Genomic DNA, 14,875 nt, shown 5'->3' on the forward strand with positions numbered 1-14,875 from the left:
CCTGGGATCATGACCCGAGCCGAAGGTAGACGCTTAACGACTGAGCCACCCAGGTGTCCCTGAAGGCTCTCCAGTCTAATGTCAGAATAAAAGCATAGAGCTCGTGACAGGGCTGTGAACACTGCAAATACTATGTTTATATTATTCGTAACAACACTGAATACCGTCATTATCTGACAGTCGCCCCATTATTACAACCAGTGGAACTAGCAAGGCTTCTCTGTCCCTGATAGTGACAGAGCACAGGTCAGAAGTTGATGGTGCCGGTTGCCCCCTCCACGAGGCTGGGAGAGAGACCCTGCTCTCATCGGCCTGTGGCTGCCCCTTCTCTGCCAGTGCCTTGTCCCCTTTTGTAGACGTGTCATCGTATACTCACAGCTCCTTCCAAGGGAAACTTTGTCATAGTTCTCCATGAAGAGATGGTCTCAGATGGCCATGCATGGTGTCACGTGACTCGTCCCCAGTTGTAGTTCGTTGTTCTAAAACCAGCCAATTCAGAGGCTGTCCAGAGGCCTATACTCTGATCTGGCCCCAAATGATGAGTTGTGCCAACTCAAGCCTGCCTGTCAGGAATGGGATCTGTGAACCGTGATGATAGGGAAGAGGCCAGCTGTGGGAGCTGAAACACAGGTTGCTTAGGAGAAAACCAGGGAGTCATACTGGTGCTATGAGGTCACGACAGATCAAGGTCAGGAGGAGGCAGAAATGACGAGGGAGATGGAAAGCCAGAAACTGTGAGTCAGCAGAAGATACGAGCCAGGGAAGAGATCAGCATATGAGGAGTCCATCTCCAGCTATTGGAGAACGGCAGAGACAAGGGGGTGGTAGCAGAGCCACACTGATGGCAAAGTCCTAGGATGAGAAGTACCAGTGCCTGCTGCTGAGGCCCTTGGTAACTGGGCATCTGAATGGTCCTGGTCTCCATGAGTCTGATCCTATCTTTTCTTTTCCATGTGAAGAAGGACTGTTGGCTTCTCCTGGGTTCCCTAGTATGAATCCGTATTAGGAAGGGTTTTCCAGAGAAACAGAACCAATATTACACACACACATCTGTATATATATATATATACATATATAAATATGTTGTAGAGAGAGGTATGTAGCTATATCATGGGGGAGATATTGATAGATTTTTTAGGAACTGGTTCACATGATTGTGGGGACTGGAAAATCTGAAATTTGTAGGGCTTGAAATTCAGGTAAGAGTTGAGGTTGCTGTCTTGAGTCTGAATTCCATATATGGCAGCAGGTTGGAAACTTGGGCATGGTTTTTATGTTGCAGTTTTGAGGAGAATTTCTTCCTCTTTTGGAAACCTCAGGTTTTTTCTCGTAGAGCCTTCAACTGATTAGATGAGGCCCACCCACATTATGGAGGGTAATCAGCTTTACTCAGCGTCTACTGATTTAAATGTTAGTCCCATCTTAAAAAGACCTTTACAGCAACATCTTGATTGGTGTTTGACCTACTAATTGTGTGCCATAGCTTAGCAAGGCTGCTGCGTAAAATTACCCATCACAGAATCCTTACTAAAAATCTCCTCTTGCTTGAGACAACTTTAATCCCTGTACTTTCCTCAAGTTTCTTTCAGCTCGTAAATGTTGAAGAAGGATCTGAGCCCAGCAATCTGACTCAAAACTTGTATTTTTAACCAAGAGCTTACACCATTTTGTCTTACATCTATCATTTACTAATTCATTTCTTTATTCAGGAACATTAGTTGGGGACCTCCTAAATGGTTGGCATGGTATTAGGTTCTGGAGAGACAGAGAGTAAATAATTAAAATATGTAATACTATATATTAAATAAAATAATTAAATATGATAAAAACAATTTCTTACATAACACAATACATTAAATATATTTTAAATATAATTAAAATAAAATATTTTATTATTTATTTATTTATCTTTTAAAGATTTTATTTATTCATTAGAGAGAGCATGAGCAGGGGAAGGAGGAGAGGGAAAGGAAGAAGCAGACTCCCCACCCAGCAGGAAGTCCGATGTGGGCCTCTGTCTCGGACTTTGGGATCATGACCTGAGCTGAAGGCAGATGCTTAACCGACTGAGCCACCCAGGCACCCCAAAATAAGATATTTTAAATGTAAAGTTAGAGCTAATGTGATGGTAGATGAGAGTGGAAGGCACAATGAGGAGGGACAGGTACTGTGGTTGGGAGGTGGGTTTAGGGAAGGTTCCCACTGGGTGACACTGGATGTCAGATGTGAAGGATGGATCGGCATTAACTAGTTTGGAGGAGAGAGTGAAGAGTGCTATAAGGAAGGATATGGGGTGGAGGGCTACTGGAGGCTAGGGACCAGCAGGTACAGAAGCACCTGGCCCGGAGAAAACAGAGTGCATCACGGAAATGGTAGCTGGAAATCTTGATTTCAGTTCCTTGGAATAGTGACTTGCATTTCTTTCTTTCTCCCTCCATTCTATTTAGCCCCCAGCTACTTAACTGAGGTCTTAATATCCTACAGTCTTTATTAAAATTATTGAATAAATGAACAAATAGCTAGTAAAGAATACACTTTATCTTGATAACCCAATTCCTCCATAAGCCTCTTTGCTGCCTTCAGAGACCAGAAAACTGAGATCAACAGGTCTCACCTAGTATAATACTTCTTGTCCTTTCAAATAACCTTTTGACGATGATATTTAAATTTTTGCATAGATAACCCCCTTTCTGCATAGAGGATCGAGGACTGGTTATGGCCATGAAGTAGGTAGGCAGAGGAAGCGCCTGCAGACTCTACTGAGACTAGGCCAAGCAGTGCGCTGCCGCCGTTGACCACGGGGCACAGCTGCTGCACGCAGCTCCCTCTGGCACCAGCAATTAGGAAAGAGGAATCTTGGGGTTCAGTTTGAATAGAGCCAGTAGGCCATCTGGAGGGCCAAAGGGCAGGGTGGTGGATGGTGATGAAAATTGCAAGAAACAGTGTGTATGCACCACACATGTGTAAACATACGTGTAATGTGTGAGGAATGTTTCAGGTCATGGATGTTTTTTATTTAAAGGAGTGTTAATACAGAACAGTGGTATAGGGACTGCTATCACGGCTTAAATAATATTAGAAAGCTTTGATCTTCTAATTATGTGTTTTAAAATTTAAAAGGAACTGATTAATTGGGCTTAATTCAATGCACTGCCTAGAGGCAATCGGCTAGTAAAAATATATAAGATTTTTTCCCCTCATATCCCAAAAGCCTTGCCCTGGTACATACACAGATACATATACGGTATTAGGACTATGCAGAAGGATGAAAATAATTAGCCATAACTCATTTCACCTAACTGCAGCCTTACAGTAAAGAATAGCCCACAGGTGCATATGGGATTCCAAATTCTTCTCAAGTTGGTATTTTTTAGGCTCTAAGCTTGGAACTGCTATTGACTATTATTTCTGAATAAATTCTTCAGTTTTTCTGAGCCACAATTTCTTTCTTTTTTGAAAGATTTTATTTATTTATTTGACAGCGAGAGTTACAGCGAGAGAGGGAACACAAGCAGGGGGAGTGGGAGAGGGAGAAGCAGGCTTCCTGCGGAGCAGGGAGCCCGATGCGGGGCTCGATCCCAGGACCCTGGGATCATGACCTGAGCCAAAGGCAGATGCCCAACGACTGAGCCACCCAGGCACCCCTGAACCACAATTTCTTCATCAGTAGAGTTAGGGGCCAAAGTTGATCTTTCCAATTCATAAAATGTGTTCATCAGGGAGTTCATATTTTAAAAAGTACTTTGAAAAGTCTATGATCTCATACATGTATAAGAAGTAGAGCTAGCTTTCACTCATTTATTTACTCAATATATTGAGCATATTACAGGGGTGGCTGGGTGCCTCAGTCGGTTAAGCGTCTGCCTTCAACTCAGGACATGATCTCGGGGTCCTGGGATCCAGCCCCTCTTCAGGCTTCCTGCTCAGCTGGGAGTCTCCTCCCTCTGTCCCTAGCCCCCTCCTACCCCCGCTCCTATTCTCTCTCGCCCACTCTCTTTCTCTCTCAAATAAATAAATAAATAAAATCTTATATTGAGCATATTACAATGATTGTTTGTGTATAATTATGTATGTGTAACATGCTGTGCTAATTGCTGAGGTCACACTGATGAAAAAGAGAGATGTTCCTGCTTGCGTGGTCTCCTTGGAGGGGGTGAAGACAATCAGGAGATTCTAGCGAGTGTCTGTGTTTCTACTTATTAGGTGTGTGATTTCAGGTAGGTGTAGAATGAAAGGTAATGGTGCCTTTTAGGACTATATAATAGGATGCTTATGAGAATCAAATGTGCTAACTGTTGAAAAATATGTAAAGTGATATACAAAAGTGGTTCTACTATGAAATATCAAGTGGAGAGAGAAAAGAAATTGAAAGAAGTTTGAACCGTGGAAAATTCCCCAAACAAAGGATAGGGATAAAGGGGGAAAAAAGGAGAAAAGACAAAGAGGAGGGTGGAAAAATGAGAGGAAGTAATACCTGGGAAGTATAAACTAGTTGTATTAAAAATACTTTTCAGGGGCACTTGGGTGGCTGAGTTGGTTAAACGACCCACTCTTGATTTCAGCTCAGGTCATGATCTTGGGTTCATGGGATCAAGCCCTCAACCCCCCCAACCTCCCGTTGAGGCCCCCTGTTGAGCTCCACTCTCAGTAGGAAGTCTGCTTGAGATTCTCTCTCTCTCTCTCCCTCTGCCCCCCAATAAATAAACAAATATTAAAAAAATATGTTTTTCAGATTTTATCTTGTTAAATATATTAAGTTCAGAGGTCTTATTCCAGCACTATTTCCTTCAAAATTTGGGTAAAAAGTATATTTAAAAAAAAAAACCTCTCTAATTTTTGTATTCAAATTCTAAGTTTATTTCTAATTTAAAGAAAGAAGAGTCAGTTCTACAAAAACAGTCTGCATTTGCACTTTATCCTGAGCCTGTATTTTGGTAACTTGGCTCACAGAGATCTTTTTGCTCGGAACTTGGGAAAAGGGCAAGCGATGCTGCAATAGAATGATTCTACCCTATTGACCATAGATTTGCAGCCGGGCCCGGGAGCACACATTCTGGCTAAGATTTGACACCAAAACTTCACATTTAGAAAGAAAAAGTCTTGCTGTTTGAGATAATGGTTTCACTGGTGTTGTTGAAGGAAGTTAGTCAAGATTAAAGGCTAGGAATCTGGCAAATGTCGAACAGCATATTTTCAAAGTGAGTATGATACCTTGCTTGTCAAATTTTATGACTCTGCTAGTCACATTTTGGTTGAAAATCTAATCTTGTTCCGAGGCTAAAAGGATAAATTGATACCCTCTCGGCAACACGGAAAATGTGTAAAGGCAAAACTATTTGATTATTTCTACTCTGACATGTAGAGAAACTGTCATTTTAATCAATAAAATTAATTAGTATGACATAGTATTCAAAGCTTTCCTACAAGTAAAGAACGTGTTTGTGAACAGTTTTGCCGACATTTTTCTAGTCCTCTCTCTTCCTCAGCCGTCAGCATTTTGTTTAAGGCTTTATAGTCCTCTTGATTTAAACTCTAATCATTATCCACTTTGATCCAGTCATGAATCTCAAAATATGTTGCTGAAAGAAAACCTTTGATATTTAGGGCAGTTTTTAATGGTTTGTCTTCCTCTGGAATGACCGATTTTAAAGGAAAAAATGCTGACTCATATTCACACTTTGCATGCATACGTTATTTTATGACACATTTTCTCTGAGCATGAAGAATTTCTTCTTAGAGCCCAAACTTGCAGGAACACAGGTGCCAAGACCGAAGCATCTACAAGTGGATTGTCTACAAGGGAGCAGGTTATCTTGAATTTATGCTGCAATCAAGAATAAAGGTAGATAAACCCTTTTTATATTGTCACCACAGGGAGGAAAAGGACAAATGAATACTTATGGCTTTGTATCTTTTCTTACATATCTCACCAGAAGAAGATTTTCTTGGTCATAGCATCTTTGCTAAATTAATCTCCAGAGGGACACTGCTGTTCAATTGAATCTTTGCGAGACTTTACCCTGGTGTTCTAAAAAGAAAAATGAATCAGTGTGATACGTTTTATTATTATTTTTGAATAATATGAGGAATAGTTCATAAAATATTTTGGTCAGCAAGTGTTCCGGAGCCAGTCTTAGAGATTAAGTTGTCAAATTAAGACAGAGAGGTTATAGAATACTTGTCTGAGATGGTTTCACTGTTCTTGTGTCAAGCTGAAAAGTGGCTTTATGTTAATGTATTTATTTCAGAGAATGAAACATGGGATAACTACAGTTTTGCTTATGCTCGGCTTTCTCATTTTAAAGTGAGAGGATAATCTTTTATGGAAAAATTTAAAAATATTGAATTAATCTCTGAAATACGAAGTAAAGAGGTACGATTTTTTTTCCCTATAGCACACACATGTTAACTTTCTCTTTAGTGTATTTTGTTCTGTGAAAAAGATATATTTTCACTTAATCTTTTTTTTCTCCAGTTTTGAAGCTAACAGAAAAGATACCCATTCTCCACCCACCCCCAAATTTCAGTGTGAGAAAAGTATTGGGATACTTTTATGCTACCCAGAAATAAATTGATTGCTTGCATCTGAGTCACTTTGGGATTTAGAAGAATGAAACAAAAAGTTTTGTGTGTGTATGTGTGTGTTTTCTTTCTTTTTTCTCATTATTCTGCATAATTTTTGCTTATAATTTTAAAACTGAAACTCATTTCAAACATCAATATCAAAAGTTGACTTACTTGTTAAGGTGTATGAGCCCTCAACAATTACATTATTTTTATTTTTTTTAAGAGATTTTTGTAGTTTCAATTAAAGCTCTCAATTCCTATGTGCAAGGATGATTAAAAATTGATTATCAAAAGAGTGATAAACCCAGCCACAAGTTTAAAAGAGGAACCTGCATAGGAAGGCAAATATTAAAAAATGGTTTAGTTAAAAATTAACCTCCTGCCAAGAATCCTGGTTCTCGCCAGATTGTTGATGAAGATTCGTGCTCTCCGTGGTAAATTAGTGGATGGTGACACTGATATTCGTGGTGGTAAATTAGTGGATGCAGACACGGACTCCTCTGCCTTAGCAGAGGAGGTGGATTACCAGTTACTCTTCTGTGTTCTCAGTTGGATGTTATATATGGTACAGAACTTTAGGATACTACAAAGTTTGACATATGAATGAGCAAGACGAGTAGAATTTTACTTTGTGGAAGAAATTAAATGCCAACAAGTCAAGCATAGTTTGCTCAATCTCTTTTCCCCCAACCCAAGAGTCCATCTCTGGGTTTTATAAACTTAGTGTATGAATACTAATCAGAAAAATGCTTGTGGGCTATTTGTAGAGAAACTTTTACTTTAACCCAAACTGTGAAGGGTCATTCTTTGTTTCTGTTTTTGTTTTTAAAGATTTTATTTATTTATTTGACAGAGAGGGAGAGAGATAGCAAGGGCAGGAACACAAGCAGGGGGAGTGGGAGAGGGAGAAGCAGGCTTCCTGTGGAGCAGGGAGCCCGATGCGGGGCTCGATCCCAGGACCCCAGGATCATGACCTGAGCCAAAGGCAGATGCTTAAGGACTGAGCCACCAGGCGCCCCAAGGGTCATTCTTTGGATGAATGTGATGGGGCCTCAAAGCAATGCCATTTAGTTTGTCATTTTTAGGTAATGGACTTTCATGGGAGCAAGTTGGAACTTTTAAAATGAAATTGGCTTTCCAGTATCACTATTATTTATTTATTATTATTTATTTATCAAAGGAAGTGGGAGCAACAGAACTTTACCTTTTGTTTTTACATGCGTGAGTTTTTATTTTCGGTTTGATACTAGAACTTCCATGCTAAGTACAACTTCTTTGAAATAATATATGGAAATGGGATGCTGTTCCAAGGAAATCAGTGGGTGGTACTGGGGAGGCTACAGTAACTGGCATTTTTCTATGGCATGAACTTAATATTTTATAATTTTGCTGTAGTACCTAGCTACTATCCCAGCTTAGAACCAGTTTCATTTTTTTCTTCTGCCAATCTTTTTTATTAGAGGTGTCACGGCTTTTAATTATTTGTAAATAACGTTCTAAACTAATGAAATAAATATGTGTCAAGTGTATTTTTTTTTCTATTTTAAGTTTTAATAGTTATCCCCTGAGTTCATTTTCTTGCCATGCTTAAATGTAACTTTAGGATGGGTTCTATTTCGTTGATGTTGAAATAGAGACCTCTGGAAACTCATGCTGTGCTACCGTATCACTTGAGCTGCGCTGTTCCTACTAGGGAACATGCTTCATAACTTTTCTTGGTGAAGTGAAATTTGTATTTGTAGAATTAACCAGAACATGTAAACTGAGAATTCCTTTTATCTCCCCATACTCAATCTTAGACATGGAATGATTAAAGACAATTCAGGTTTCTTTTTCCTGTTCTGTATCTAAGTGATTGTCCTTTTTTTTTTTTTTTAAAGATTTTATTTATTTGAGAGAGAGAGAGAGAGCAAGCAGAGGGAGAGGGAGAAGCAGACTCCCCGCTGAGCAGGGAGCCCCATGCGGGCTCAATCCTGATCCCAGGACCCTGAGATGAGGACCTGAGCTGAAGGCAGATGCTTAACCGACTGAGCCACCCAGGTGCCCCTCTAAGTGATTGTCCTAAATGAGCTAATCCCCCACCCATTCTAAAATAGGTTCTACTTTGCCCTGTGACTTTGGTCCTTCTGTGGACCCTTGTGCCACATCCTGGGTGACTCCAGATTGACTTAATGACAACAGCTTCTCAGAGGTTTGACTTACTTATCTCTGACAGCTTCCCCCATCTCTCTCTTCATCAAATCCTTCAAAAGCCATAATTTGCACTGTCATCCTCCATACATCATCACTGAAATCTCATATCCAGATGTCCTCTTTCTGGACATAGCCTCCAACAAAGAGCTTTGGGCTCTTTGTTTCATTAGGCTTTCCAGACTCTTGATTCCTCTACATCTTCTTTCTCCATCACCTATATTCTATAGTTAATTCATTCCCCAGCCCATTTAGATGTTCTGTTCCATCACTTTAGACTCTCTTTTGACATGATCAACTCTTTTGTCCCCATGTCCTTCTCTCATGTCTGCTTGGCAAAATATCAAGCCTGGATGAATCCAACCATCAGTCTTCTACACCTGAGTAGTCTTCTGATTGGAAAATCTCCCCATGAGCAGATTGGTTCAGCTGAAGGTTGAATGGGTTCAACTGGGTTCTCAGTACTTTTTGGCCTTGACTCTTTGTTACCCCCAAGAACATGGCCTGAATCTTCATTTATATGAGACTCCTTTTATGCCTTGAAAAAGAAATTGAGGCTTTCTTTATCCATGAGTTTGCCTATTTCTTCTTCAAGCTTCCCTTTAGCATTGGCAGCCCTAATGGTGATGTAGAAAGACCCATGGTAAATTTGGGCCAATTTTCCAATGTGGTGGGAGGTCCTTGGGCAGGAACTGATACTGAAAGTCTAGTGGGAGGTGGCATGATGGTGCTTGGAGGTCTTTCTGGTTTATGACAGGATCTCAGGTGATAACTCGTCTAGAAGTGGGCTGGGAAAGTTGTGAGGCCTCAGTTAAGTGGGCTCAGGCAAGAGTTTCAGCCTTAGTAGTGGGATAGGAAGGCCCAGTCAGAAACTGAGTTAGAAAGCCATGCATAGTGTGCTCTGTGGTGGGGGAGAGTAAGTATCAGAGAAGGGCACATCCCAGCTGTGGTTCCCAGATTATACCATATTATGTTATTACAGCAGGTCTGCCCTCCTGTACTTTGATTAGGCTAATACTCAAATCAGTTTCTTTTCCCTGAATATACTGAAACCGGAAGATTAGTGTGCAGAAGACAGAGCCAGGAAGCTACCCAGGCACACCAGAAACTGGTTGTCTTACTACGGGATTGATTTGAGATCTTACTGCCTCCTTTGTCAAGAGTGGTTTGGAGAAATGGGTTGAGCTGAGTGTACAGGTGGGTGGGGCTGGTGAAACTCTGGGGGTGACAGATGGAGTGTCATTAGACATGAAGCAAAAGAGCTAAATTAGGGCCAGCCTGCAGAAGGTTTTGCCTAAGGACAAAGAATCGAATGAGATGGAAACTGAACAAATAGGAAAGAGTCAACTATGATGTTTCTTTATTCATAATATTATTTTATTCATATAAAAGGGATGGGAGGAGACTTTTAAGCCAAACAATCAACTCTTGGTTTGCCATGTGAGGGTAGTATAACTTATACTTTATTTATTTATTTATAATGATTTTTTTCACCTTATGGACATTTTTGACCTGGACATAGCTTTCTGGTCTGTGGCTTCCTGACTCTGTCTTCTGCACGCTAATCTTCCAGTTTCAGTATATTCAGGGAAAATAAACTGATTTGAGTATTAGCTTAATCAAAGTAGAGGAGGGCAGATCTGCTGTAATAACATAATATGGTATTATCCAAAGCTTAATATATTTGTATCCTGCTTTAGGCAACTATAATATGTTAGTAGCTATTTGCATAAAAAATCAGAGGATAGTTATCTGCTTTACAAAATTTTCATTATAAAATTTCTGTAAAAAAACCCCCTAATTTCCTCTAGGCATTTAAAATCTGATTTGGTGTACTAAGATTCCATTTGCACACCCATTCATCCTGATTAATAATAAAGTAGGAGTTATTAATAAGGATAAATAGGCATTTTTGAATTTAGGCTTAAAAATGTTAATGTAAGGGGGCGCTGGGTGGCTCAGTCGTTGAGCATTTGCTTTTGGCTCAGGTCGTGATCCCAGGACCCTGGGATCGAGCCCCACATCGAGCTCCCTGCTCTGCGGGGAAGCCTGCTTCTCCCTCTCCTACTCCCCCTGCTTGCGTTCCCTCTCTCGCTATGTCTCTCTGTCAAATAAATAAATAAAATCTTAAAAAAAATGTTAATGTAAGGATAGAACTCAGTGCTCTGGCTTTTCAGCAGATCAAGAGGCTAGTTTTCTTATCGCTCAGCATCAGGAAAATCCAAATCAAAACCTCAGTGAGATACCACCTCACACCAGTCGGAATGGCTAAAATTAACAAGTCAGGAAACGACAGATGTTGGCGGGGATGTGGAGAAAGGGGAACCCTCCTACACTGTTGGTGGTAATGCAAGCTGGTGCAACCACTCCAGAAAACAGTATGGAGGTGCCTCAAAAAGTTGAAAATAGAGCTACCATACGATCCAGCAATTGCACTACTGGGTATTTACCCCAAAGATACAAAAGTAGGGATCCAAAGGGGTATGTGCACCCCGATGTTTATAGCAGCAATGTCCACAATAGCCAAACTGTGGAAAGAGCCAAGATGTCCATTGACAGATGAATGGATAAAGAAATGTGGTGTGTATATATACAATGGAATATTATGCAGCCATCAAAAGGAATGAGATCTTGCCATTTGCAACGACGTGGATGGAACTGGAGGGTGTTATGCTGAGCAAAATAAGTCAATCAGAGAAAGACATGTATCATATGACCTCACTGATATGAGGAATTCTTAATCTCAGGAAACAAACTGAGGGTTGCTGGAGTGGGGGGGTGGGGTGGGAGGGATGGGGTGGCTGGGTGATAGACATTGGGGAGGGTATGTGCTATGGTGAGCGCTGTGAATTGTGCAAGACTGTTGAATCTCAGATCTGTACCTCTGAAACAAATAATGCAATATATGTTAAGAAAAAAGAAAAAAAAAGAAGATAGCAGGAGGGGAAGAATGAAGGGGGGAAATTGGAGGGGGAGACGAACCATGAGAGACGATGGACTCTGAAAAACAAACTGAGGGTTCTAGAGGGGAAGGGGTGGGAGGATGGGTTAGCCTGGTGATGGTTATTAAAGAGGGCACGTTCTGCATGGAGCACTGGGTGTTACGCACAAACAATGAATCATGGAACACCACATCAAAAACTAATGATGTAATGTATGGTGATTAACATAACAATAAAAATTTTTTTTAAAAGAGGCTAGTTTTCTTAACTGGAAGCTAGGTATAGAGCCATGGGGTGACATGGATGTCAAAAACTGTTCATGCAATCTGAGCCTCAGTTTACTAGAAATCAAGATCCAGAAGAGAGTGTCAAAGATACCACACAGACCACAGCTGGGGACCTCCTGCCCCATTTTTCTGAGGGACCTGACAGGCTCAGTGCCTGTAAAGGCAGGTCTTGGGGACAGTGGAAAACTGGAGCTGCATTCAAGTCATAAAGGATGAAGACATAAAGGATACTCAGCTTGAAGAAAAGAAGGAGGGAAGGGTGGTGACGGCTCCTTTAAGATTTGTGATGTGTTGCCATATGGAAGGCAGCTTGGTTTTATCTGCTGTTGTAGATTTAGAATTCCAGGTGGGCATTACAGAGAGGCAGTCTTCTCTTCCTCGCAGTGTGTCAAAGCTTGGTTGGTGTGTTTTAGGCAATTTTGGTAATGAGATAAGAGGTTGGTCTGGAGGCTTCCATGGCTCCTTTCAGTGACTGCTTAGTTTAAATTTATCCCATCAGGTAAGCTACTCAGTTGTTCTTATTTGTTATTTATACTTACATATCACTTATGATGCATCTGGAACTGTTCTAAACACTGTACAAATATCAACCATTTCACTTATTTTAACATCCCTACAATTTAGTTATTACCCACACTTTATAGATCTGGATACTGAGGCCCAGAGATGTTAAGTTACTTGCATAGAGTAACACAGCAAGAGCCAGATCCCCATACAGGCTGTCTGCCTCTTTATTTTAGGAATATGTGTCTTGAGGATTATATTATACTTGAATTATATATGTGGTGGCTCTATTCTTGGCATAATATTGAGCTATTGCCTGAAAGTGACTTTTAGCTTTATTATTTTGATGATTTAAAGGTTTTCTTATCTGGGAAGAGTTTCTGATTCACCTCGATTCACATATGCATGTTTTGCTAGAAAACAAATATATTGTTTTGTGTCCCTTGTGGCCTAAATAATTTTCAAATAGTAGTTTGGATAATTCGAATACTTCATCAGCTCAGTGCCTCCCCCGCCATTTGTAAGTTCTAGTGAATTTTAAAGAAAATTGACATTTCTTCTAATTGCTCCTTTCACAATCCATGTAATTTCTTTACAATCACAGGATCTTATGTTATACCTCCAGGACTTAGAAGAACTAGTTATTTCCAAGTTTTAACTCCCTGTCAGGGGTAATCTCAGTACTGGAGGGTATATAGCTTATTAAACACAAAATGGTGTTTTCTCTTCCTTGGGCTCACAACCTCAAAAGCCTCATCTGTTGGCAGACAGCTGTAACACACCCATAACAGCCTTCCCAGTGTTTATGTTTAGTTCATGAAGCAGAAAATATGACAGGTTCTGTATCTTTCAAAGCATTTCCCTCCAAACGCTAGTTAATCTCCTGGCTTTCAAAGGCCGACAAAATTTATCTTTCTGCTGGCAGCAAGAATATAGTCTCTTTTTTCCCCCAGTCTTATCTAGATGCTATTTACTGACACTGTTGTTTAGCCAAGATGACTATAATTTTTCATATGATATTAAACAGACAAACCTTTGTTTCCAGAATATGAACTAATTTTATGAAGAATAATTTATCAATTACTTAGTCTGGGTTCCAGTTTTTTCATTCTTTTTTTTTTTTTTTATTGAACTGGTGGAATAATTTTAGAGCTGAAGTACCATCTTAAACAAATCCACAGACAATTTAAAACTAGTTTAGTAATGTATTAATTTCAGTGAGCAATTTGATTGTCTAAATAACAATAACACAAATGATGATTGGAAACATTCCTCCACAACACTGTTCACAAGCTGCATAGCTTTTACCAATTTGATTGTGTCTACAACTGTGACAGACTGCCGCAGAGAGCAGGAAGGGGCCGAGGATTGACTGGGCAGGAGTGCCTTTTTGAAAACCACCAGGGCCTGGAAAAACCGGCCACCAGAATAAAACTGATAGGGCGGAGAGAGACAAGTGATGGGGAGAGGTGTGCTCCCTCCTGGGTAACACTGAAGAGAAACCTTGTGATGCTTGGGTCAAGGGTAATGAGTGCACCAGTAACAGGTGCACTGGTTATCCAGAATGTGGCTTCCTGGGAGGCAGGAGGTGGACAGCCTACAGTGGGAGCAGCCGGAAGTGGGACCCTTACTCAAGAGCCAGAGGATGGAATGGAGGAGACCTGGAAGGAAGGGCTTCCTGGGCATTCCCAGGATTCGGCATATGCTGGCTAAGGTGGAAGGCTGAACATGTGGGAGCACCAGCGCCAAGGACCTAGGTTTACTCTAGGAAAAGAATTTGCCACCATCCATGGCAATGGCTGAATCTGACTGGGGCAGATTGGTACCTCTCCGTTAGTTTCCAGAGCAATGCAAGGTTTGTACAGGTATCCGTCAGGGATACTTTTGGCAGCGTGTATTGGAAAACCTGAATACGATGTCTCACTTGTGAAGGAGTTTGTTCTTCATGCCCTGGAGAAAAATCTGTAGGGGGGGGTTTTGCTGGCTCTGGTTCCAGGGCTCAGCAATGTTAGTCCTGACGTCTGTGATTCTTTTGGGATTTCCTTCACTGGCCAAGGAAGCTTCCTGTAGCCCAGCCATCGTTTCAGTAGGAAGAAGGGAGAAGGCTTTTCCTGCTGAACTGTGTCATGTGGACATTCCAAGCTGGGAGAGGACCCAGGGAAGAGGGTGGAAGAAGTGAGGTTGATCGTTTAACCAACAATGTCTGCTTCATCAGATTTTCCTGCTAACTAAACTTTATAATATAATCTCTTGAGATCAGTTTTTTTTTCCCCCCTGGAAAAGAAGAGGGTGTGTGAATATAAAATATAAAATATCCTGTGATATTCCATGGCACTATTTTCTGAGAATTAGCGAGATTAATAGATTATGGTGCCTTATAATGAT

At 40.7% G+C, this 14,875-nt stretch overlaps 1 long non-coding RNA gene across 1 annotated transcript in view; it reads left to right on the forward strand.

Annotated features, from left to right (window-relative positions):
• The first annotated feature begins 4,878 nt into the window (after positions 1-4,878).
• The window catches only part of LOC118009329, a 223,609-nt gene continuing 213,612 nt past the window's right edge, over positions 4,879-14,875 (forward strand). The window contains exon 1 of the long non-coding RNA XR_004678885.1: positions 4,879-5,842. This is a non-coding gene — a long non-coding RNA (uncharacterized LOC118009329). The remainder of the gene's footprint in view (positions 5,843-14,875) is intronic.

The sequence above is a fragment of the Mirounga leonina genome, unplaced genomic scaffold, assembly GCF_011800145.1.
Source record: "Mirounga leonina isolate KUSES-001 unplaced genomic scaffold, KU_Mleo_1.0 Mir_127, whole genome shotgun sequence".
NCBI classification, from domain to species: domain Eukaryota; kingdom Metazoa; phylum Chordata; class Mammalia; order Carnivora; family Phocidae; genus Mirounga; species Mirounga leonina.